Source organism: Aphelocoma coerulescens, chromosome 6 (genome assembly GCF_041296385.1).
Source record: "Aphelocoma coerulescens isolate FSJ_1873_10779 chromosome 6, UR_Acoe_1.0, whole genome shotgun sequence".
Classification (NCBI taxonomy): Eukaryota; Metazoa; Chordata; class Aves; order Passeriformes; family Corvidae; genus Aphelocoma; species Aphelocoma coerulescens.
The window spans coordinates 27432514-27459331 of record NC_091020.1 but is presented as its reverse complement, the minus strand read 5'-3'; the positions used below and the strand labels follow the sequence as shown (position 1 = coordinate 27459331).

The following is a 26818-nucleotide window of genomic DNA, read 5'->3' as shown; positions in this document are numbered from 1 at the left end:
AAGGAAATTTGTGGTTCTTCACATCTGTTGTTATATCTTGTCTGCAACTTCATCGTTAGGTGCTCTGTTGTAGAGCCTGAACTGGGAGCTGATGATGAGGAGCATTTGGGACCAACAGCCTTTCTAATGTTTATTTTAAATAACCATTGGGATAAAGCATTAGGCAGCAAGGATTTTAGCAAAACCCAGCAATATTTCATTGCAGTTCTGACTGTGCTTTACAAGTGAAATTAGAGCAGCTTTCCTCAAAAACTACAAAAATAAAACAAAACCAGATTCTGGGTTTCTAGGAAGCCTAGTCCTGCTGCTTCAGGAATCCTTTTGGTATGTGGGGAGCCAGAGTGGGAGAGAAACTGTTTTTATTTGTTTATTTGTATGAACCCAGTTACCATATGGCTCATAACATGGAAGGAGAATCTTCCTCCTCTCTTGGAAGGGTTTGTTTTTGCTTGCCATGGCTCTACAGGAATGCATCTCTGGCTGCCCCAGTGCTGAGCAGATAAATCCCTTCAGCATTCAGTCACTGCTCTCGTAACTCTGCCTCCTAAGAGTGTGCTGAAACCACCTTGCCCATGCACAGCCCAGAATATCTCTAAAAATTAAGAGAACAAGCGGATTTATCTATGGCCCACAAAGTCAATAGCATTACCAAGCCTGCTTCCTCTTTTCACATTGTTTGAGAATAATTTGTTTTAATAAATTAGATGTGTTTCTTTTCTCCTAAATTATGCTTTTTGTTGGGAAATATCCATAGACTTAAAAGTTTGCATGTGCAACTAACCCACAGCACAGAATTTGATTTATTATTTGGGTGATAAACAGATGCTGATTACTTCAGTGGCACTGGAATTAAATAGTATTCTTGCAATGGGCTGCATATTATAAAAATGGCTCTGGATCTTTTTATCTGGTGCCAAGCTTGTACTTCCAGTCCTTCCCCTTGGGTACCATGGAGACATTTCAAGAGAAAAAAATGGGAAGAGTTGGATGCTTTTGGAATTTTTATTTAGCAAAATTTTGTCAGGTTATTCTTCTCTTTGGAATATCAAATCACATGTTATCAAGTAACTTGATATTCCCTGAGGCTGCACAAGATTCATAGCATCTGGCTGTTGCAGACATATATAAAACAGTTATTTTTCTGAATGTCAGGTGGATTTTTGACTTCTACATTGAAGAGTTGGAGCACTGGTTGTTACTTTCCTGCTGAATCTCATCAGAAAACACTATTTCTGTGAGACCTCACAGCAGTTGTTTTATCCCTATCTGTCACAGTCATATTTTCACAATTAGAAAGACCCTCTCAACTTTCTCTTGTAAGAATGAACTTCAGTAGATGTGTGTGAGACTGTTGTCAGACAGACATGAAAACTAGGAGAGCTTTCCCCCAGGCTGTGATTCAAACCATCTGGGTTAGGGATTTTCAGTTTTGCCACTGATTCAAGACCTTGCCTCGGGGCAAAAATCAAAGGTTATTTTCTAGGGCTCAGTTTTATTAAGGTCCTGTCTCATGCTTAGAGAGATCTTTCGTCTTTGCTCACATTGAGTTTGAGCCTGGAAAATGGTCCCCTATGCAGGAAGGGGCTTTACTCAAGCCATAGAGACACCACAGGTTTGCTTAAACAAAGAGTTGTTACGTTGTTTGTGGTTGGGTTTGGTGGGTTTTTTTCAGCCTCATCTGCTTCCTCAGGTGGTAGCTGGTGTCTTCCCCTCTGTCTGAACAGCAGCAAAGGTGGGGCTGTTTAGGGCTTCCAAAAACCTGTCCCATGTGTTCCCACAGTTTTGCACTGCCAAGAGTCATAACCTGACCAATGCAGGTACAGACAGGTATTTGACTCAAATGAAAATGCCAATCAACAGTGATCTGCTGTCTCATTCTTAGCTGACACAGAGCCAAGAGCACCGCCAGACAAGCAAGAAGAAAGGAAGAGAACTTTTATCTGTGCCCTCAGATCCTGATGATTCTATGCTTGCTGTTACATTTTGTGACCCAAAGCCATCTTGGAAAGTGTTACAATAAAGGAGCTGTAACACCATAGAGTTCATATTTTTATATTACAGGACTATGATGTGGTTCTGCCAGCAGGTCTCTTGGGAACTCTTTGGCTGCTTTCCCGATTTAGCTGTTACATGGCTGATTCATTTAAAGCCACAAGAACACCATGCCCTCAGGAGTGCCTGCTGAGACATTCCCTTGAAGACATGCCTAATGGCTTCACCAACCTGTGGGTGCATCAGATTTATTACAGAAAATGAAAAGAACAGAGAAGCAGGGGTGTTTGTTCTGCTGAGAGAACACAGAGTGTACCAGAGCTGCAGAGAAAATGTAAAGGATGTTTCAAGTGTTGTCAGATGTGTTTGTGGCTGAAATATGGCAGAAAAAGGTTGGGCTAGCTCAGATTTAACCAAAGGAATAATTCTGAGTAGCCAAATTTCTAAATAATTTTTTCTTTCAAGGATCTTTGTGGGGGGTTTATGGGGTTTTGTTTGGGCTCTTTTTCCCCATATGAAACCACCTGTGTCTGGTACAACCTCAGTTCTATGGCTGCATTAGTTATAGCCATTCCCTCTCTTTGGACACACTGGTATATGTTATGGATCTGAAGTCTTTGAGGGAGAGTTTTTATCAGGCTTTTTCTTCTGTGGACCACTGCTCTCAAAAAGTATGTAGGAATTCAGGACCTTCAAACCCTCTGCCTGTCAGTCAAATTTTCTTTATCAGCTAAAGGGAACTGGCAACATAACTCAGTTCTGCATTTAGGGTAAACCCTGAAATAGTAACATCTGATTTATTATTTGCACAATGGTCAATCCAAACTGGGGTGATAAACATTCTTAACTACACACCTGCAAAAATCCAGGTAATGGCAGAGTTGTCATCAGGTTATGTGATTGAAAGCTGTTCACTCACTTGGGAAAGGGAAAAGATAGTTTTGTATGAACAGATTGTTACAGTCAGGATTCACACACACAAAAAGAGATGATTACCCCACTACTGACATTTGCAATCAGCGAAAAGCACTTTCTAAAAATCTGTATGATCATTTTGTTCCCTCTCAAAGATGTTGCAAGGCCATTTGGTCAGATTGTGCTCTTAAGAGAGTCCAGACAGGGCAGGACCTGGACTCTCTTCTGACCAAATGGCTACTGCTCAGCAAGATTGTCCCAGGGAGCGTCTGCACAAAGAGCTTGTCTGCTCAGTGAGGGCTTCGGTTTGTACCCTCCAGTCTCTCATCTTAGAGGCAATCATAGCGTAAGAGGAGCAAGCAGCTGGTTCTGCATTGTCATCCAAGCAACAAGGCTGGAAGTAGTGCTGTGCCAGTCTTGCACAAAATCCCAAAATAGAATGCTAATAAGTGGAGCAGCAGACTATGGAGACAGCTAGAAAATCAGTGTGATGTGGTAAAAGGTGGTTTTGGTGAGAAAAAGCATGTTATACACTTTTTCTATTTTTGTTTCTTACTCTCTGAAAACTGTAAAAGCCTCACAAAACACAAGTATTTTCTTTTCTTGGCCCTGAGAAGATGTGTGCATAAGCAAACCAACATTGAAGTTGCCACAGTACTCCTCAGTGGTGTGCTTCCCAGCTTCCTGCTCCACAGGATCCCTGGATATCTGATGTGGACCCTCATCTACTGCTCCAGAACTAGAGTTTAGGATTATGTTGTCTCATTATGACAGTGTCCAGAGGATCTAACAGGAGACCAGGGTCACACTATCCTGAGTGTGGCATAGACTCTGGTTTCAGAGTAAAGAAGTTGTTTACCAGGAGTTGCCTTCAACTGGACCCATAGGCTAAAAAACAACAGTAAACACATCTCCTGTACTTACACAAGTGAGAAAAAAGCAAGCAAAAAGCATTTAACTATTTGTTAAATGGAGCTTGGGCAGGGAGAGACAAGTTTGTAAAGTGCTAAGTGAAACCACTTCAGTGGAGGACTTAACTGGTACAACATAAGAAGCAGTAATTGAGTCAGGACAAGGAGTCTCTTTCATGCAGTAATTGTTCAAAGCTCTTTCTCACTGTAGCTTGTTTAGTGTCAAGAAGCTATTTGAAATCTACTAGCTCTCATAGGTGTTTGTTGTCAGACATACAAAAGTGTAAACCCACTACTATTAAAGTCCTAGAAGCATTTACACTCATCTCTTTTGCAAGGAGACATTACAAGATGCAGTCTATTATGTTAGGAAAGCATTAAGGGGTTTTGTTTTGTCTCAGTGCCCCCATTCTATATGAAGTACTTGTAGAGTACAGAATATTTGGAACCAAACGAGGAGAGTGTGGAACTCAGCATTGTAGATGTAGATGTTTAGAATTATGTTTCTGAAAAGGAAATTAATTGTAAAAGCGACTCATTAATATCAAGTCTTTTTAATGACAGTTTAATGAAAATGGGTATGTCTTCAATGTCACATAGAGAGGAAAGCCCTTCAGGCTGTATCTTAATGACTTTCTTAGACTGCATGTGTGTAAAACTTAACATTTCAAATAATTCTATGCCATGAACAGGATTTGCTCTAGTCTTGACAGCCTCTTAAATGTTCATGAAGTTGAGGCAAGATCTAAAAATGCTTCAGGCTTAAGCAGAGCATTATCAGATGTCCTCTGCTACTTATGTGTTGTGCTACATTTGTTTCCTCTGTTGCATCCCAAGTTTTACATAACTTTACATTGTAATTTTTCTTACTGAGCCAAAACCAGAAAATTTGACGATGCCAGAACTGAGGGTCCTTTCTGCAGCTCAATGCTGTTGTGCAAAGAGCTCTTCTTTTAATCCTCCCTGTTAAACAGGAGTTGACTGGAGTGAATGTAAACAATTTAAATTGAGGGAAATTTTCTTTTAATCCTTTTCCAGCTCTCAGCTTGACTGCTTAAAATGTCGTTGTGGTTCTACTGAAAAATTCTTTATTCTGCCCTAAAGAGTTGTTTAGTCTCTAACAGACAAATACTTTTAATAAAATAAAGACATTTAAGACAGATTGTTCTATAGCACTAAGTCATATCAGAAAATCTTAGCAATAAATGATATGTCAAATTTTTTTTCCCAGATATACAGATGTTTTTCAGGCTCTGTAATAGGAATATAAACAAAAATATTATCCCTTTACAGCTAAAGCAGTAGTCCAATTTGGGACAGGAGAAGAAATTAGTCTAGAATAAAATATCACTGCAGTCATCTGTCTTGTCAAAGAAAGCACAAACTTCTGCTTTCATGATAACAGCAGAACAATCAAAGAGGCTTTTTCCTCCAAACCAAACCCATTTTGAAGTAATGCTTAAGGTCTAAATTTTTGTCACATGGTTTTTACAAGTTAAAATACCACAGTTTCTTCTTACTGCAACCTTAGCTGCTTTCACTTTTTTCCGAGTCCTTCTGTGTAGTTTCAGCTGCTTCTTGTGCCTTGGTTGAGCACAGCCACTCATTAACACTAGTGGAAAAGCCCTGCAGCTCACAGCTCAGCCATGGGAAAGGCTCCCTGTGTTAGCTGGAGACACTCCTGGTATTTTGGTTTTGGTATTTGGGAGCTTCCCTCGCGTTACCATCAAATTTCACAATGATCTGCTTCATTCCTGTGCCCCAAAGGAAAAAATTATATGGCTGCTCTGTCCTCTGTTTCAGAGGGGTTCTTCCATTTCTGAACATTGCCCATCAAGCAATCTATAGCCTGTGACTGGTGCTGCCAAGGTGCCTCATGCTCCATCTCCTCATCTGTTAATCCGCTCCGAGGATCCTCAGTTTCTTTCACTTCGCACATTTTTTCTTTTAGAAAAAGGCTAATGTTTTTCAGGTGTATGTGCACCTTATGTCCTTTTTGATACTGAGTGTGGAACACTCTTCATTTAATGATTCATAAGCAATAATTCCAGGTAATAAACAGCGAACTAAGGTCTATACATATTCTTTCTCAACTATGAGAATGTCAGCTGTTCCTGATTTTGTCACATTCCTTGTCAGCATATTTCAATTTTACCCCCAATCTCTCAGTCCATCACAAGGAACCAGCTTCACTGGGGCAAATGGAATCTTCTTTTGACAGATGATTTCGTATGACCAATAAGTCCCATCATCCATTAACAAGATAAAACTGTCATTTTCAGAGTTATTTTGTAAAAACTGCAGGGACATGCCAACATCCATCAAATACAATTTACAAAATATTCTCCTTGCAGATTAATAAATTGCTTCATAGCCCATCAACAGTGCTAGCTAACAAAACATCAAATAAGCATTCTGTACAATAAATAAAGCTATTTACAAGCATCAAAAACATTGCAAAAAATAATAAGCCTGGATTTCTTCTTTTGAATGTCTTGGAGAGCAAGGTCTCCTGCTGGTCCCTGAATCAGTGAACATCTAGGCTCTCCAGAGAGCCCTATACATGAAGTTCAGCAACATCAACTTGCAAACTATAAAGCCTTTTCACTACACTGCAACTACTAGTGCATTTTCTTTTTTTTTAATATCAAACCTTTGATCACACTATCCAAGACTATTTTACTCTACATCTTATATTGTTATTTATGGTAATTTAAACCAAATCTAAAATGCTGTCACTCTTGATTCATTTGTTTGCTATTTGGTGAAGAAATTGACGCAGCTTTTAACATTACTGGTAATATTTGTTCTGGGTTTCCAATGGGAAAGTTTTATGTCATTTAGAATGAGATATTTCCTTGTAATATTGATCTGTCAAAACTATCAAAGAGCTTTCAAGTTGTAAACAGATCTGACCTAGAGCATCTGTAAAAGTCCATACATGCAACTCCAGCAGAGTCTCCTGGGAGGTGGTGAAATCTCTATCCTTAAAAATTTTCAGAATTCAGCATAAACAAGCCTGAACCACCTGGTCTAACTTTGAAGCTAGCTCTGCTTTGAGCAGGAGGTTGGACTAGTCATCTTCCAAGGTTTCTTCCAATCTCTATTTTTTCCTGTCATTTTATAATACCTACTCTTCTTCAGCCTCTCAGATCACTTCATGTTTGCTTCTATCCCCTTTGAACAGTGAGTGTCCTTGTCTCAGTTTGAAAGACAGGTGTCTGCTAAGGAAGGCAGAAGCCCCCCTTGAAGTGGCAGATATAACCCCTTTCCCCCTGAGTTATTATGATTTTGAAATCAAGGGTCTTTAGGCAAAGATGTGGGAAATAGGAATAACAGTTCTTTACTATATATATATTTATAGATAGATAGATATATAACCAGTCGAACAAAACAACAACAACTATGACAGTAACAGCAAACACAAACCCAGTCCCGGCCTTCTCGGCTGTCAGGCTACTCCCCCTCGGGTGCAGTTCCGCTCGCAGCCGACAGGGATCGCTGGCGGCTCCCGGTGAGCAGGGCAGGTGCGATGGTTCCCCCGCGGCTGCAGGGGGCGCTCCGGAGCGAGCTCGGGGAGCACGCGGCACTGGCAGCCTGGGATCCCGGGGAAGGGTGGAACAAGGGCTTCACAAACCCTGGGCCGCCGGTCCTGGACTCCCGGAACCGCAGGCTGGAATGGCAGGCTGGAGCGGCAGGCACAAACACAAATCCTGAGTGGCAGACGAGATGTATCCAAAAGGGGAACCCCCCGGGGCTCCAGGCAGGCAGGGTGAGCACGGCTACAGCGTAGCGAAGGCTCGAAACAGCAGCGGTGCAGGGCAGCCCCAGCCCCAGCCTCCAGCAGGGCAGGGAAAGCAGCCTTGGGATCCCGGTGTTGTTTCCAGCAGAAAGGAAAGACGCCGAAAAAACGGGAACCAGCAGCTCTTCTCTCCGCGGCTTCTCTCTCCAGACGCTGAGAGCGAACTCCCAACACGCCCAGGTGAAACAAAGAGTAGCCAGGCCCACCCCACCCCCAAAAACGGGGTGCTTTTGTCTTTCTTAAGTATGGTCATTTGTCCCCTAGCAACATGCATATGGGAGAAAATTCCTCTAACAGAAAAAAACTAGGACAAAACTAAAACCCCAACAGTCCTTTAGAAACCTAAGTCACAACTCTTTTTCCGTACTCCTTCTGTTTACCCCGTATGGCTCTTTTCATTTCCTACTTTAATCAGTGTATTTCCTTCTGGTTTGCCACCTAGTTTCTTTGCAATAAGAATAGTAAAATGATTTATCTTAACTTGTTCTATTTCTCTACCAAAGTCTTTCTTTTGAAAGTGTTGTCCAGATCTGTTTTCCTCCATGTTAGCATCTGTTTCCTTAATGTCTGTTTTTCTGTGCGCTGATATTCTTCTAACTTCTTACATTCTTCACTTTTTTCTCTACATTTTGAAGGAAATCCTGAAAGTTTTCTCCTCCAGAGAAAGTGAGTGGGAGCAGTCTGCCAGCCTCCCCTGGACTCTGGTGGAGTCACCTACCAGCAGTCCTTTCCCTGGGAGTGTCTTCCATTGATCAGAAATCTTAAAACTTCAGAACACAAAATGCAGAACTGCATACTAATTTTCATGACTTTTCCATGCCTTCTCTAGAGTCCAGGAGAACATCCAGGACCATCCTGTTAGGACTACATGTTTGTGATGAATCAGTATTCCTTTCTATTTGCAGGTTTTACTTCCTTTTCCACCATGACTGTTCAATATACCCCTCTGCCTTCTGTTAGTCTGCTGGCTCAGCATTATTGTTCATCTCTCATACTATGTTGTTTGGGGTATTTTTTGCTCTGGTCTTTCTGGATACCAATTGGTTTCTGGATACCAATTTCTTGTTCTTTTCTGTTGTCTCTTTTCACCAACTGAAAGTTCTGTTCACAGCAGCAGCATTTGCTTAAATGCAGAAATGCTATTACCAGAAAAAGGAGGGGAAAAAACCACCAAAACCCAAGCCCACGATATTAATTATTTCTGTTTCTTTAATGAAAACATACACAGTGGTGGTGTAGTACACCAAGTAAAACACAAAACTTCAACCAGTTTGAAAGCATTGACCTGTACTCCTGACATAACTGGAGCAGAGTCTCCTAAGGGATAGCTGTATATATTGATGCTTTTACTGTCTGTACCCCACAAAACTCCAGATACTTTTGGTATTTGTAGTTTTCATGTATGCCCTCCCTCCTTCCATCAGTAAATAAATTAAACTTCGCTTATGTCCTGTCAAAGCGGTGTTGCAAGAGGTGGCCACAAACTGAACCATGATTCCAGGTTTGGGGATTGTTACAATTTTGGATTAGATTTCACTTTGAAAGTTGTGTTCTAATTCTAGAGGGTTTGTTCTTTCCTAAACAATTATAGGATTTATTCTCAGCAGTGAAGCCAAAGCAATCCTTTGCCAGGAAATAGAGTTGTTTATAAGCAGTCACGCAGGACCATACAAACTAGCATGGCCACTGGAGGTAGTCTGGTATGATTTCCTGAGAAAGTAGGTGGCATCACAGTTTTAATTCTGATATCATGGGAAAATCTCAGATTGGGTGATGAGTGTTGTCCATCCAACCCCATAACACAGTCAAAAGCTTGTACTCATCTTCTTCCCCAGTGCTGGTCTCACAGTATGTCCATCAGCAGCTGAATAGTCTCCATCTCCCTCCTGAACCAGAGAACCCAGCTGTACTTTGATCTTCAATAAACTTACTCCAGGGTTTTCAAATACATAGCTTTGAGATAAATAGTATCTATAACCATACACTGTGAATATGCATGTTATATATAGCAGCCTTCCAGTACCTAAGGTGGCTCCAAGAGACCTGGAGAGGGACTTTTTACAAGGGCTTGTAGTGATAGGAAGAGGGCGAATACCTTTAAGCTGATAGAGGGTAAATTGAGATTAGATATTAGGAGAAAATTCTTTCCTATGAGGGTGGTGGGGCACTGGAACATATTTTCCAGAGAAGCTGTGGATGTCCCAGCCCTGGAATTGTACAAAGACAGGTTGGGTGGGGCTTTGAGCAACCTCATCTAGTGGAAGGCATCCCTGCCCCACTGAGAGGTGTTGAACTAGATATTCTTTCACGTCCTTTCCAAACCCAAAAAGCCTAACCTTATGGGTTATTGACAGGACATCCTCAGCAGTTGCTTTTGGTGGTTATAGGCAGCCTGTTGACTTCTTGAATTCTGTAACAAAAACTCTTACAAAAACCTTCACCCTTTAGGAACGTTCTCAAAAATCTTGCTGTGTAACATGTTCATTTAAAAGACTGGGGTTTGTGTTGATAGATGTAATTGTACTGAAAGAAATTCACAGGAAATCATTAAGAGTTATATTTTGACCATACTGGAATTTCCCTCAGGAAACACTACGAAAATCCCCTGGCTGCTGCTTAGGGAAACTAGGACAAATATGAGAGAAGTGGCCAAGCTGTGGTTATCAGGCCAAATGCAAAAGCTAAATGATTGAATTGCATGGGTCTTAAACTGGATATGGGACTGTGCTGCCATAGAAATTGCTGGATAATTTAAGTGACTGTTGTGAGGGTGAAATAAAGCAGCAGGTAGTTCTGAAGCTGACATTGCTGTGCTCCCCAGGGCCAAGCTGCCCATCCAACCTCTGCAGCCCTTGGAGCAGTGGGGCAGCAGTGGAGCTGCTACTCTCCAGCTCCCTGGTTCTTGGAACTGAGTGTTTGTTCTTCTGGGCTCCAAGCAGTCTGCTTGCTTTTGTCTCTACGAGTAGGTTAGGGAGCTGTGTCTCCCAACACATACAGTCCAATGTATCCTGTGTTGCAACCTCTCTGAGGCATTTTTCCCTTTTCCGCGCTGTGTGTGGCACGTAGTGAATGCTGGCGTTTCAGACTAAACGAGCACTTGCAGCCCATCCATCCTCATTTAGGGGCTGACTTTTCTTGTGCAGCTCATCAGAGCAGGCTTTTAAACAAAGTTGTGTTTGAGAGAGGCTGGAAGCCCCTGTGTGCCTGCCAACCACCTTCCAGTTGGCAAGAGACCTGAGCAATTCCACAGATTAAATGAGATGGGTTTAGAATATATTTCCTGCTGCTTTGCCTCTGAAAGGGGAAGTAGCTGTTCTGTTGCTCCAGTGCTGCATGCCATTTCAGGGGTGAAGGATGGCATAAATATCCAGCTGGAATTGCGTGGGGCACTGCAAACACTTTTATGTGCTTGTGTAGCCATGTGCCCTCACACAGGCACCCCAGTTGCAGCAAATTAAAGCCAGATAAACAAGCTGTTTCCTAACAGTAACTTATGGTTCTGTCTGATCTCTCTCAGGCTTTTTACCAACATATGCTGTTTATTTCTAAAGTCCCAAAAGTACAAGATCTATGATATCTGGGCTAATGGGCTCGTTCACATTCCTTTCCTTCTCTTAGATTCATGCCACTCAAAGACGATGCCAAGTGCTGCTAGGCCAGGAGTTGAATTTCAAGTAGAACCAAGAAACTTGGTGTAAATGCCTCCATCAGCACTTGCAATCTCTTTGTACATCTCAGTTTTCCATCATGCTTTCAGAAGCAGTTTAATGAAATGCAGAAGCTTTTCTTTCTGTGTTTGAAATGCTCTATATTTTGAACTGTCAAAGAATTAGAATGCTGTCCTAACTAACACCTGCAATCAGAAGCAAGAACTAGAACATTGTCAAGTTAATGGCTGTGACAAGCACACCACTGGAGTAGGATGAAGGTAAATTTATTTGCCCTAGATTTTTATTTTCTCTTTTGCCTCAGGAAAATTACATTTCAGCCAAGCAGGGAAGGCCTTCCCATGACCCAGTTTTCCTTCCACTGTCTTAGAAAACATTCACATGTTTTGGATATATTCACAGTAATCAGAAGAAAAGTACTAAGCCTCATGACCACAAATTCCTTTATTTTATCTTCCCTTCTCTCTAAAGGTCTCAGCACTCAGAATAAAAAGTATTTAATGCTATAAACCTCAAAAAATAGCTTGTTCTGCATAAATTCTGCTTTTGGGACACTTGCAAATAAAAATGCAAGTTCCTTGAGTGTCAGGTCACCAACAGAGGCCAAATAGAGAATGATTCACCCCTTTAATTCCTTACATACAGAATATCTTTTGGAAAACTCTTCAAACACAAGTTACAGGAGACTCTGGATGCTGTTCCTATGGAAAACAGGCAAGGTTATGGAAGGTTTCCTTCCGGCCTTTAAAATCTGCTTATCTGAAAGATCACTGAACACCTTTATAGATCACTGTCAGTGTCCTCTAAATGAACCTTTCTCCCATAGTTTCTGTGAATTTTCCATGTGCACTGGGCTTTATGATGTAGGATTACTAAATAAGCTGTTTGCTTGGATAAATCAATACTTTGAGAATATCTTCCTAACTTCCATAGTGGATGGTGTTCTGGATGCTCTTTTCATCCCTTCAGCCCAGCTGCAGTCTGTAACAACATTTGGTTGGAATGCTTTTCTTTTATAGAACACAAAAAAATATCCTCCTACATAATCATGATGGGATTCCTGCAATAATATACGGAAGAACAATAGGCATCATTGCTGTTTTGAATTGCATGAAATCTAACCCACTCTGTTTGGAATGGTGTGAAAATATAAGTGGACTTTATTTTTTCAACAGAGTACATTGTACATGAGAGCTGCCATGAATTAGGAAAAATATGTACTTAAACTTCAATAAACATCACAAAGTTCCCACTATAGAAGTTTCCTCTTAGGAGCTGCTTTGTGATACTAGGGCATCCATTCTACCATGAAGTTCGAACCCCACGCCTGTAATTGTGTGAGTCTATCATCATTTGTGAAAACAACTTCACTTATGAAAACTGCTGCTGCAGAAAGCCCTGAAATGCTGTTGGAAAACTCACATGCTCAGCTGCAAGCAGAGAATATTTTTTCTTCTGTTTTGTGGGAAGCCATGCCTTACAATGGCTTTCCATACTGTCATACAGGCAGAACCCTTTCCATCACAATCGGATGGCAATATCCTTGGAGCATTTTTTTTTCATTTGAGTGCAACCCTGAGTGTTTAAGGAGGTATCAGTCATACCCTGATATACATACAGCTTGCAGAAAGAAACAACAAAGATGAGTTTATTATTTCTGTTACAGTAGGGCACAACTGTGATGCAGGGACTCTGATATTGTAGATGCTGCACAAATACTGACAAAGCTTGACAAAAGAGGATTGTTAATGACCTATTCCAGTAGTGTGGGAGGTGCTGACCAAAACAGGGAAATGGTTAAAGGGAAGCTAAAGGAAAGCTTTAAAATTTGTGTAAGAGGTGGAATACAATCAAGGCTTCGTACTGATGTGGGGTGCCAAGATCTCCCTGAAATCTGTGCTGCATGCTTTTATACAGGTAAACTGCATTAATGTCCTATTAATGCATAATAGGAATGTTTGTGGTGGGTCATATATCTACTAGGCATGTGACAGAAATACTAAGTAAAAAAATATAGTCTCGGTGAAGAATGAACTTTGATAAAGTATACATTTCAGGAAATTGCTTTACTTTATAGTATTGCTTAAGCTGAAAACCACATTAAATTTATTGCATTCTGTGTGTAATGACTCATCCTCTTCTGAAAGAATGCAAGCAGACTTGTAATGCTCTCAAACATGACACTAAAAATATCCCATTGACATCCATAGTTTGTCATACTGAAGTATTTCTTGAGAGGTTTTCAAAACCAGAACTTACATATTCCAGTTCAGTTCATCGAATAAGTAGGCTCTGACTACTTTCCAAATAGCTGCATTGAGGTCTTTAGAATTAATTCTTAAAACCTTACACAACCAAAACTCCTGCTAATTGGATTTTAATTAATTTCTGTGCAACATATTTAACCTGAGGCTTTTGCTTGTCTATAGAAAAACAACTTGGGGATGGAGCATATTAATTTAGCTGTACAGCTGTAGAAGCAAAGCATCAGTGCTTTCTGTACTGATAAATGCCTGTATTGTAGGCTTTGCACCCAAAACCTTTTTGATGTGATGATGTGCTTTTTGTGTTTCTCTACCCCATTCTGGCTGTCTTTTCCCAGTAACTCTGGAATGATGTAGTTGTCTACGGGGTTTGAGGAAACACAGTTGTCTCAAAGTTACAGAATTCCTACTGGATTTGTGGAAAGAACAGAAGGTGAGAAAAGAGAGGAGTCAACCACCTGCTCACCCCTTACTAAAAACTATTAAGTCTACCAAGGTGGCCATTTGGGACACAAATCAATAAAATCCAGACATTCCATTCTACTGCTCATGGTGTTCTTTTAAACAGTGACAGACACAGGTTTCTTAAGGTTTTGTCTCATGAAAACCTTTTCCATTCTGCTTTTTGTCAAAGAAATGTCCTGTTAATGAAAACTAAAACATTTTGCTAAAGCCTTCATAGCCCATCTCTCTAAATGTTAGATGACCCATGGCATTTTCTCTTACCCAGGTCAGTTCACTTCTCCTGAAAAAGCCCGGATAGTTAAAATCCAGGTCTGTTCTATGGATTGCTTTGTGTCTGAGCTCCGGGTCCTCTTACATCTCTTCTCTGAGCTAGGATCACTGAGGGAGAAGAAGCCTAAAAGCCTGAACCTAAAAGGAATCAGATGGCCTAGACATTTTGGGCCTGGCTTTAAGAAATAATTCTGATCTGGATGCTTGATAACAAGATATTTTGATTATGCTTCTTTAAAAGAACAACCATTAATTGGTATTTCAGAGGTTCAGAATTTTTTGTTTTACATTCCAGCATTATTTTTCCCCTTTAAAATATTCACCATCCTTGCTTTACAGGGGTTATGATTAACCAGATCTTTCAGGGAAGTATAAAACATTATTGTTTGATAACTGCTGGGAAAAGTCTGAATGTGTCCTTAAACCAGATCCTATTTGCACAAAAACATTAATTTTCGCTCATGGTATTTTGCAAACAGGAAGTACAGGGCCTGCTTATGGCTTTGTTGTGTATTTTGAAGTCATTATTGTTATTATAGTAGAAGCCAAAGACCTGATAAGGACCCCTTTATGCTACCATGTTTGGTCAAATGATGGTTCTATGTATACTACATGTGAATATTACAAACTTATTTTTAGATGACGAGACCTATGTAGTTTAAAATTAGCCAGATAGAGGGACTATACTGTATTTTTAAAGGACAAAACACAGCTGCTGCATGAGCAAACACAAACCAGAAAAACCGAATTTTATAAATATGTCATCAAGGTCCTAAAAACAAATTTACTGGATGAGAAACTTTATTCTGTTTTAAGTATGGGTGTCAACAAGTTCACTGCCTGTTCTGTATTCAGATTGGTACCGATAGGAAAAGAAAGGCATTTGGCAGCAATGTTAGCTGGTTGCAGCTTTTCTTGACAGAGTGAGAGCAGGAAAGAAGGAATAAAGAAAGGCACTGTGGCAAGGACAGGTCCAGAACAGGGCCAGCCACTTGTAGGAGAGTTGTGCAGTTCTGGAAGGTCTAGCAGCTCTGACTGGTCTGGTTCTGCTTCTCTGATGAATGCACAGCTGGTAACATATCACAGAATCACAGAATCAATTAGGCTGGAAAATACCTTTAAGATAGAGTCCAACCTATGACCAAACATCAGCTAGACAATGGCACTGACTGCCACATCCAGTCTTTCCTTAAACATTTCCAAGGTTGATGACTCCACTGCCTCCTTGGGCAGCCCATTCCAATGTCTAATTATCCTTTCTGAAGAATTTCTTCCTAATGTCCAACCTAAACCTTCCTGGGCACAGCTTAAGACTGTGTCCTTTCCTCCTGTCACTGGCAGTCCAGGAGAAGAGCCTGACCCCCACCTTCTTCCAGGGAGTTGCAGAGAGCAGTAACATCACCCCTGAGCCCTGTTTTCTCCAGCTTAAACAACCCCAGCTCCCTCAGCTGCTCCTCACAGGACTTCTGCTCCACACTTCACCAGCTTTTTTGCCCTGTCTGGACTTGCTCCAGCATCTTGGTGTCCTTCCTGAATTGAGGGCCTCAGAACTGGACACAGGATTTGAGGTATGGCCTCACCAGGGCTGAGTACAGGGGAAGAATCACTTCCTTGGTGCTGCTGTGCACTCTGGCTGATACAAGCCAGGATGCCACTGGCTTTCTTGCCCACCTGGACACACACTGGCTCATGTTCAGCTGCTGCCAATCCCCAGGTCCTTTCCCACTGGGCCACTTTCCAGCCACTCTGCCTCCAGCCTGGAACACTGAAGGGGTTGTTGTGGCCAAAGGGCAGGACTTGGCACTTGGTCTTGTTGAACCTCATGTTGTTGGTATTGACCCATCCATCCAGTGTGTCCAAATCCCTCTGCAGGGCCTTTCTACCCTCCAGCAGACCAGTATTCCCACCTAGTCTGTTGTCATCTGTGAATTTGCTAAAGATAGACTTAATCCTCTCACCCAGGTCATCAATAAAGATATTAAACAGGACTGGCCCCCAACACTGATCCCTAAGGGACACCACTAGTGACTGGTCACTGATTTGCCATAACTCTCTGGTCCCAGCCATTCAGCCAGTTCTTAACCCAGCAGAGACTGCACCAGGCCAAGCCCTGGGCTGCAGCTTTTCCAGGATTATGCCATGGGAGATGGTGTCAAAGGCTTTGCTGAAGTCCAGATAGACACACCAACAACCTTCCCCTCATCCACAAGGTGGTTCACCCAGTCATTAAAGGAGATCAGGTTGGTCAAAATGAATCATACAACAGGAATCAAAATGTTGTGTTCTATGGAAAGGGTTTCATTTTAGCAATTCTAGGTGTATTAAAGAAGAATCTGTTTAGAAAGCCTTCATGAAGCAGAATCTTTGTATCAAGGGTGATAATATATAGGAATGATCTACCTTCAATAATAGAAGATTCATGTTTTGGTATTTGTGAAGTAAGGTAATATACTTTGTGACCAGACAGTTTGTCACTGCCACAACATGTTTTGACTAACTAGAAGTCACTTTGATGGATGAAAGTGGCATTTCAAGAGACAAGCTTTTTGACTTTTAAACTATTTGTAATTTTATACTACTGCAATGCAAATCCTGTAGGCCATGCTGAGTAGAGGAACATGGCACCTGAGTCACTGAGTCATGAACTAGTGAATGAGGAATTACATGAGTTTTAATTATCTCTTCTGGGTGATGGAAAGGGGGGAAAAAAAGGCTTTTTAGAGACATTCCACAAGAGGTCATCATCATTCTTGTTTTTTCTGAAATGTAAGGGTTGTGAGTAAGGGAATTTGTTTCTTGTTGGAAATGACTTCTTAAATTTCAGCCCTGAGATTAGTGAAGTTATTGGAGAGGAGAGAGGGGCACATGCAGAGGCGCACAACTCTAGAGTAATTTAATTTGGGACTTTTTAGAAGAACAAAAGACATCTTACTGAAACTAACACATTCATCAGAAACATAGCCAAGCTGCTAAAAGGAATGAAACAGGTGATAATCTGAAAAGCAGTATAGGAAAGGAGTCAAAAGTAATAGGATGCTGAATAGATTTGAGAAGGACTGTTTTTCTGACATAAAGTTATCACTCTCAAAGGTAATTGCTGTGATACGCCTACATCCAACCAAAGAAAATCTATCCCAAAGCAGACCATAAACTGCCAGAGAAATGCTGATGCCCAAAAAAAGGACATATTTTCTCAGAAGTATGGGATGATGAGGTAATTCTATCCACATTTTTTCTTGTATTAAAACTGTGAGTACTGTTTTTTAGGTTGTGAGGAGGAACGAGGTGCTCTTTAAAAAAATAAGTAAACCACTTTTCACTTCCAAACTGCAGATTCTCATCTAGCCCATGAAGCTGGCATTGAACAAGTGTCTTCTGACTGATGACCACTCACAGCCAAGTTCGTTGTGCTTCTCAACTACAAAAATTATTTCTGAGATCTACAGACAGTTTTAGTGAGTGAATCTAGGCCAAACCAAATTGGAGGAAGGAAAACACAGGCAGGCTTGAAGTCTTTGGAAATGGCTCAGACAGAGGAGAAAAGCTCATTTGTACAGCATAAGAGAGTGTGTTGATCTTCAGGTCTAACAGGGTGGTATTTTTCATAGACTCTAATTTGTTGGGGCTATGAAAGATACTAAGTGATTCTTTTGGTGTTCCCTGATGTCTTAGTGTCTTTTATCTGTTTCTTGGGAATAATATATTTTTAATAAACAGACTTTCCTGGAAGCAAGATCAGTAGTTGCACTTGTAATGCAAAGCAAATATCACTTTTAATTAAGAGCCCAATCCCTCCCCTTTATTTGACATTCCACAGTAGTTGTTACACTTGCAGTTGTCATGTTCATTACTAATCTGCAAAATGAGCACTCACAAGATAAATGAGAGTAAAATACTCATAGGGTGCATGTAATTAGCACGTGACTTACTATAAATTGTGATGATCTCCTTGATAATTAATCTGGCTTACGTTTGATGTTTGTAGGCAGTCTGGATAGAAGATATTTCAACAAGAATAAATTCCTCTGGGGCATGGGAAGACACAGTGAGAAGTGGGGAAGAAAAAAAATCATAGGTCTAAAAGAAATACTATTTCATAGTTGCAAAGTAAGGCTCTAGCTAAGGCTAGAATTTTTTTCTAAGGGTTGGAATTTTTTTATCTCAGGTTTCCATGGAGAGGGACAGTAATGAGCATCTTGGCTCGTTAAGGATCCAAAAGATGTGCAAAAGAGCAGTTCTGGTGGATTGATTTGCCTTCAGAAGAAAATGGTTGCACAGGGACAGGGTGCACTTGCCATGAGAAGGAATGAAAGTACCAGGCAGAAGTAAGGGTTTGGGTCTTGTTTCTTGTTCCGTAGGAACATGACCTAGACCCAGGTGTGTATGGATTTAGTTATGCTATAGAAAGGGATCTCAGGGAGCCAGAGCAGTGGGAGGCCTGGTATCACCTGTCTGTGCACAGGCAAAAGAAAGCATTGAGAGAAAAGATCATTATTAACATATCCTCCATGCCCCTTAGCCTGGACTTTGGTGATAACCCTGAGTTTCTCCCACAAAGAGAGAAATCCTCCTTTTTTTTTTGTATTTATTTACAAATGCCTACCATCTGTCACTAGCAAACATCCAAACCTTATCCAATAGCACAGTAAAGCTCTCAGCATCTCTGTTTAGTAATAATCATCAGTTATTCTTATTCCATTTATTCTGTACACTACATTTTTAACATGTAATTTGCAGTGCAGTGCTGAGACAGGAGAAGCCAGCCTACATTTTTCTTTTCCCTCAGGGGATAGAATAACATTTCTCTCTGTTATGGCTTATTTACTGTAATTGCTGTGTAAATGTGTGGCCAACAATGAAGGGCTTATCTTAGGCTCCCTTGTAGAAAAGTAGACTTCTAATGACCTATTTCTCCCCTTTTACAGTCATGGAGACAAAATGTTGTCTTCTTCAGTATTTCACTGGTAAATTTGCTGTCTGTCTCAGTTTGTTACATATCAGTGTGCTGACACCACACCATAATTTCCCTTGAAGCTGCACAAAAATATGAATGCAAGAGGTTGCATGTTGTTGCACTAATTAAGCTTTTACAACTGGAAAGAGAAAAATGTTAAAATTTGATTAAAATTTTATTACCTGCCATTGCCACATCAAAGTGTTAAGCACTTCAGACATATCCAGAGAACATTAATTTGCCACAGCCACACTGCTGAAAAAATGCTAATGCTTTGTCTGCACCACACGTGGTGTAAGTCAGGGTGACAGGACACCTCAACTTACTTGAAATATCCGCTTTACCTCCCTAGTAAAGAAGCAGGGAGGACTTTTTGGCTTGATGTCAGACTTGAGATCATGTCTCTGTATCTGACTGCTGTAAAAGTACCTGATGGAGCTGTTGGTCAGCCAAGAGATGAATTCAATAAAGCATAAGTGAGCTCACCCAGCAAAATATTACTCTGCCTCTTGTCAGAGTTGTTAATGTGTTTAATGTACTCATATTGGAGTGATTTCTCTTCGGTACTGCTGGGGACAAACAACTTTTCAGGGCAGCAGAGGCTTGGCAGCAAGCACAGTCTGTAAAGTATTATGCTTCAGCCTGAGAGGACAATGGCTTTACACACAAAGCAGCCAAGGAGAGCCAGGAGGATGCATTTCCCTGCTCTTCCACACAATGCCTATTGATTCTTTCTTGGGAGTCATGCAGCTCTCTACACTGAGTCATTACATGACTGGAGGAAGCAGCTCAGAGAGACTTGCACAAGTATCGAATAGGGACCCCATTAACAACAACCAGTGTTAAAAGGAATTCCTGAAATGAGCCATGAGACAGGCTTGGGGTTTCTTCTCCTGGGCTTGTACCATCAGACGACATTTAATGGTAGAAGTATAGATTTACTTTTTCTTTAAGTTTATACCAACTGTTTCACTCTCCAACAAAAAATCAGTTAGAACTGTTGGTGCTAGTGAAGATCACAGAAAGATGAGAGATAGAGTTGGCTTTTTACTAATTAGTTAACCATTCTTTTCTTTAAAAATTATTATTTGTATTCCACCTTTGGTTGCAACTGGACATTTCAGTGTTTTGCCTTATTGCTTTCCTCGTCACTTTCCCCAAGCAGTAAAAAGGAGCTGACTGCATGGTTGAAAGAGAATTGCTGCTCCTTGGAACTATTTTCAATTTCAAAAATTTAAGCTAACTTTGAAAATCCAGGCTTATGGCGCAAGTTAGCAGTTCTGATGTTTGAAAAAATTCAGAGGCTTTGCAAATGCAATGCACGGAGCAACAGAAGGGCTAGGAAAAAAAAAATGAAGGGGGAAAAGAGCAGTAATAGAAAAATCACTGGAAAAGCAATTTATTTAATTTCCTGGTCATCTAAAATAAGTTTTTAATATTTTGAACTAAGTGAGCACTTCTGTCCCTTCCACCCTGACCTGTTCTTTAATTTGGAGTGGAGGAAAGTGAAAAAAAACACATGGCTGCTCCAAGGAGTCTGACTGCCCCACAGTAAGTGCCATTCCAGGTTACCAGCTCCCACAAATTGGTGTTCTTCCATGAATCTGGGTCGCACCTTTTCACACCAGTGGAGCAATTGGTGCAATAATAACTTGTGTTCTCTCTGCTGCTGAGTCCACTTTTGTTCCTTAAAGTTGATTATAGATTGTGGATTGAGCTCAATGTTACTTCTCAGTATTAATACTTCCTTTGTTACAAGCTCATAATCCAGAAGCAATTCCACTGCCAGCATCAAGTATTGTATTGAATTGTCCTTCTGTTTCTCTTGGGGAGAACCGATGGGGCTGTGTTCTCACACATTTCTCTTTATGGCTGTAAGGGATGTGAAATGCCAGGTTTGATAAAGAGCTTTATTGTATACTCCAAAGCAGTTCATCTTGGTAGCTGAAAATGCCAGGACACTGTATAAATCATTTTATGGTACCAGTTGCTGTATACTTCAAAGGGTACTCATGTCAAATTCTGTCTTGACTTGTGTCTAGCACTGCAGAAAACACTTCTCCCCAGGTGATATGAGAACAGATCAGGTCAATGGCAATGCCACACACGCAGCAAAATAACATTAATTCATTATAGCACACGCAGGACATGAGCCTGTGCAATGAGAGGTGCTGCCTCAGGGAGAGCTTTGTAAGAACAGAAGGCTCATGGTTCAGCAGTCAAAGTAGGACCAGGGAGAAAGTTTGGGGTAGGCAGCAAGTGGATGGTATTTCTCCATATGCTCCTCTCCTGCATCTGATCTGCCCTGGACACTGGCACCCTGCACTCTGTCACAGGGGCCATGGCCAACCCATGAGACATCCCTACGAGCCCAAGTCCTCACAACAAACTAGAAACCCTCTGCTACACTGCTGCTCTATTATTGCTACCAATTATCATTACCAGTTACCATAAGGTTAAGGCAATATTATATTAATGATAAGGTAACAAAATAGGGAAAACATTTTGGAAGAATCCTTCCTCTGGCATTCAGCTTGCACTCATTTGCAGTTGCCTCTGTGCAAATGCTCTAAAATCTTTTGTGAGACTTATTATCTGAATTTTGTTAAGTAAGGCAGATTCTGTCTTTAGTAAAGCATCCACTTCTCAGCAGTCTTTCAGGACAGGATTTAAATTCTGAGTCAGAAATTGAATCATAGAAAAATATTTTTCCCATTCATTGCATGTGCTCATCACATTCATCAGCTTCATATTGTCACATAAAAAGTCATCATGTCTCATCTGTCTGTTTACTCATTTTCACTAGGCTCACAAATATGATATTTTTAATACATAATTTCAGATGCCTCCTCTCTCTGGCAAAAGTTTCTCAAATTCTCATGATTCCCAAATCATGTTTGGATATCTCAATACAGCAGGTAACTGCAAAACCAAACCACCATTATGCCCTGAGCAAGAACATTAAAATCCTTTGCATTCCCTACACTTCAATTCTTAGCACGGAAATTAGCACCAGAAAATCCCTTTTCTTTCTAGTAGCAGTGAAGCTAGTTCACTTCAAAAAAGCTCCTGTAGTATATTCTGTGGCCTGTCAGACTCTTTGCATTACAACACTTTTCATTTATGAAAAAAATTTGTTTCTTCACTTCAAATGGCAAAGCAGATCATGTCCAGTGGCTGTGGAAAACACTCATGATGGACTAGGACAGTGTGTGAGGACTGTGTTCTGTCTTTCAGAACAAATGGTCTCTCTTCATTCCTGTCCTGCTCCTCAGCCAGCCCATTCACCACTGCTATCAATGGCTGCTCAAGCCAGAGACTCATTTACTGTAGCAAATGAGCCAATAAATCTAACATGTCAAAATTCCAAAGCCAAGCAAAAACCATGCAGCTGAATTTTCCACCAGAGTACATCTGCATAGCCAGGGTAAACCCTCTGTTCAATTTTAATTAGGATCAACTGAGGACGTGACCAGCTTATTCTAGCTTGTAACACCAAATTTGTATTGTGGAATTTCCGTGGATTTAATTCATGAGTGTTGATAGTTTAGAGCAGTTAGTCATAACACATATGGAACCTCCTTATTACAATGACATCCTCTTTTCTTCTCTCTATGACTATCAAATGGGAGCCTGTGTGTCTCCTGTTTTTTATGTACCCTGCTCTTGGAGACAAATCTAAGAATCAGTTCCAGGCCTGGGACAATCCACTGCTTCAGCCTGGACCAGATTTAAGTTAAGTGGGTTAAGTGGAGGGGAGAGGAGAAAGAGGGGAGTATCTGTCTTGATAATTACCTTTCTTGCTTTGGATAAGCAGGGAAAAAAATATATATATAGATAAGTGTATATATATATATTTAGATAAGGGCAGATCTAACCACCAAACACTTGACCAATGTATTGTCCCAATCATTTGGAAATAGTGCCAGAAGACATTCATCTCCCCCTGCTTGCCTTTCTACCTGAGGGAAGAGAAGCACAGCACCAGACATCATAGGTGGACAAAGGACTCCACAGACTCTTTCTGCCTATTTATAATCAAACTCTAATTGACACAGCCAGGAGATTCTTGGACTGATAATGATAAAGATTGTAAAACTTATTCAGGGCAGGGGGGAACTATTTCTTTCAAAGATTCCTCCTCTGTTTAAGGTTGCAGAATCATGATCCTGTCCTTCTTCCTATGATTCAGATACTGCAAGTTTTTTCAATCCTGAAGCTACATTGTCAGCATATCCATATATGCTGGCAATTTATCCCCAAGACTTTGCTATAGCTGCTACTTGCCTTCATGCCAGCTACTATATGCAATCAAGCTGCATTGAGAATGAAAGGTATTTTTAAAAATTGAGAACCTAAAAATCTATTGAAGGTCTCTACTAATCTCCTCCATACTTGTGCTACAGCGCTACAGCTGTGCAATAATTTCCTGGACTCATGCTTGGGGAAGCATTTTGTGTAATAATTTCCTGGACAATGCTTGTGGAAGCATTTTGTGGCCATATTATGCAGTCCAGTAGTTACAAGTCTTGAGTTGTCATTCACTTGTAAATGATAGATCATCTCCATTTCCACAGGCCTAAGTGATTCTATTAATATCATTACACTTCTGATGTTTCTGAAGTAAGGCTGCCTGTCACAGCATCTGCACATCCCAGGAGAAAAAAAAAAAAAAAAACACTGCATGCTTTTCCCCCTTTTTTCACTGATGTAGTTGTTTTAACTGTATTTTTTCTAATTCCCTGAAGGGAGAGCTGTGTAGAGGAGGAACGAGAAGATGAGAACCGTAGAAGCTCCAGCACCTCACCAGAGTCACTCCAGTCAGCATCCTGCAGATGAGTTTGATAGCAGAAACCAAGGGAGGGAGCAGAAAGGATATCCACAGGGACACCTTTCCTCTCTTAAACTGTTTCAGCTTCAGATGGAGACTTTGAGATGTTGTTTTGGAAGATGCATTTGTCGGGTTGTGTTTGAGAGCTGTAGTTAGACTGTTCTTTCACTGAGCCTGTTCAATCCCCTTTTGAGCCAGTCTCTCCATCATGGTGGTGATGGCTTGCTTTTTCCATAAACTCTCACTCATTAGCATTGAATTCAGCTTCTTTTTCAGACCATTTAGAAATACACTGACAAGCACAGATGCAGCACAACTCCCCTGATGGCCTCTCCATGAGAAAGCAGTCCATGTATTCCTTCATTTGGTTTCTTATCTTTTGACAGTTAATTCAAGAGAGGACATCCACATTCATTCCCTGACAGCTTAGTTACTGTAGAAGTCCTTGGAGATGTCTCATCAAAAAGACTGTTAACTGAACTACACTGTATTACTTGGGTCACTGTTACAGCTGTATTCACTGACTCCTCTGTGAGACTTGATTTCCCTCAGAGAAAGCTGTTTTAAAACTTTCTCATGTACCTAATTTACCCATCTCTCTATAATTCTATTCTTTTTGTGAAACTTTGTGCAATTTTCCTGCTACAAACTGTGAATACCCATTTATCACATTCCTAGGACAAAAGCACAGTTCTGCATTATTTTTTTAGTGACTTAAAAAAATTTCATTTTACTGTATCTTGTTTTTTTTCAAATTGTCAAAGAAAATAACAAATAGAGAAATTATAAGTTTGAAAATATTTTTAATATCAAAATATCTCATTGAATAATGGGAAAGAAGTGGCACACTTGCCACACTTGGAGAGTGGACATACAGTAGGGTTTTGAAAATTAAGTGTATTAATATCTTTTAGTATGACTAACAGTGAGAACCCCATCTCTCCAGCATTCATTTTAATTAATATTTACTGAGGTGAAAGTCAAATAGTGATGAGAAGGGAAATAAGGAAGAGAAGGAAACATCAACTCTTTGGGCTTTTCTCCTTAAGAGCTTTACTCCTAGTGTATCTTCTGTCCCTATATAAGAAATTCCCACAGCTTTAGAGAATGGGGTGGATACTAGAAACAGGAGAAACATATACAGGGTTGTAGAAGGTGAAACAGGATGTTGTGATGTCCTTGAAATGCCAAATATCCCAGACTTTGGAAGCTGTTCAGAAACCATCCCTAATGGGAAAGTAAACAGAAACTTGATTCCTTTTGCTTAATCCTGTACTCTGAGCAAGTGGACAAGGAGAGCAAGGGGAGTCCCAACCCTCCCAACCCTGAGGCACTGCAGGGTGCTGTGTGAGAGATCCTTTCACGCCACGGTGCCCAAAGTGCTGAGCCCTGCACACACTGAGGGTTTGCATGGTCACTGTTCTCTGGGCATGGGGTAGGTTTGAGGAAAATGCTTCATTTTCATGATTTGTGTTGTAAAGATAAATGAGCAAAGCAAGTTTTAGGTGAGGGCAATTTGAACTTAAATACTGCTCTGCTGCAGAACTGCTTTTTTTCTTTGTTGTCCTTCTCATTCTCCTCTAACTGGTGCCATTTTTCTCTCAGCCACAGCCTGAGTATCTCATTTTGACTATTCCCTGAAGAATGCAATTCTTCCTAAAATAATTCCCTAAAATGCAAACCCTGCTGTCCTGTCCCTGTTCACCTTCCAGCCTTACTGGTATTTTTTTTTTTGCTCAAACCTGTACAAATAATTGATGCTCCATCCATGTATTCCTTCAAATCAATCTCAGTGCCCTTCAGTCTCTCCACTCATGAATGCCACAAATGGCACCTCTTCATTTACTGCCTTTTTGCTGCTTTTAACTCAAGGACTCTCTGGTCTCTTCTTCCCTCTTACTGTTGTAATTATATTTTTCTAGTCTATCAATTATGCCACTTTCAATGAATTGTTTGTTTGCTATACCAACAGACACCAACTGCTTCTTCCTTCTGCCCTTTATAAAACCTATAAAAGCCACTCAGAACAGACACAAAGCAATCCCTGAAAACCCCATAAGCCATGAAGTAGGAAGCTTGGAATAAGCAATAATAGTTGGAGTTTAAAAATATTCATTGAATTATTCATTATAATGATAGAGTCAGAGGGGCTGTGGGTGGCAAAAGCCAAACAGTTGAGAATAAAGACAGAGACTGATTTAACAGGGTGTGAATGAGGTAACGAATGTCAGATTTGACCTCCTTTCCCTATCAGTCAGGCTGTCAGAGAACAGCTCTCTGTAATCTACCCAGCTCTGGTCTGTGCTCTGTTCATTCCTGTCTCCATATTCCCTGCAGTTCATGAAGGGTGCAGACCTTGGTGATCCATACACCCAAAAGCAGGGTTGGAGCTATCTGGAAAACATTTCTTGTAGCTGGAAGCTGTAGTTTGAAAATGCTTTGTGCAAACATACATTGTTCAGGCTGCGTCATGGTGGCTGAAATCCCCCCAAACTCTATTCTGTAAGCTTAATTTTTGATCAGATGAAAGTCCTGTGGAGAAGGGAGAAACACAAAGACTTGCAAGAGGTTTTCATCTACAATTGTAATCCTGTGAAAGGAAGTCTGGATGGAGACTGGTCCAAGAGTCATTATGTCTAATGGGCTCTGGGACAAGGCTTTAGATGTTCAGTGTGGTTACACTGGCTCCTTTTCTCAGAGCTTAAATTGTTAAGATATTGAATCACGCTGATCATCATCTAGGACT

At 40.7% G+C, this 26818-nt stretch overlaps 1 long non-coding RNA gene across 5 annotated transcripts in view; it reads left to right on the top strand.

Annotated features, from left to right (window-relative positions):
* The window catches only part of LOC138112629 (uncharacterized), a 31247-nt gene extending 6447 nt beyond the window's left edge, over positions 1–24800 (top strand). For 2 of the 5 annotated variants that reach the window (XR_011151795.1, XR_011151790.1), the window contains one exon: positions 1883–2055. This is a non-coding gene — a long non-coding RNA (uncharacterized lncRNA). Of the gene's footprint in view, positions 1–1882; positions 2056–17377; positions 17502–17620; positions 17937–23989 lie in introns of those variants that run through there. The other 3 variants (XR_011151794.1, XR_011151793.1, XR_011151792.1) reach the window with 3 other exon arrangements.
* Positions 24801–26818: the final 2018 nt, after the last annotated feature.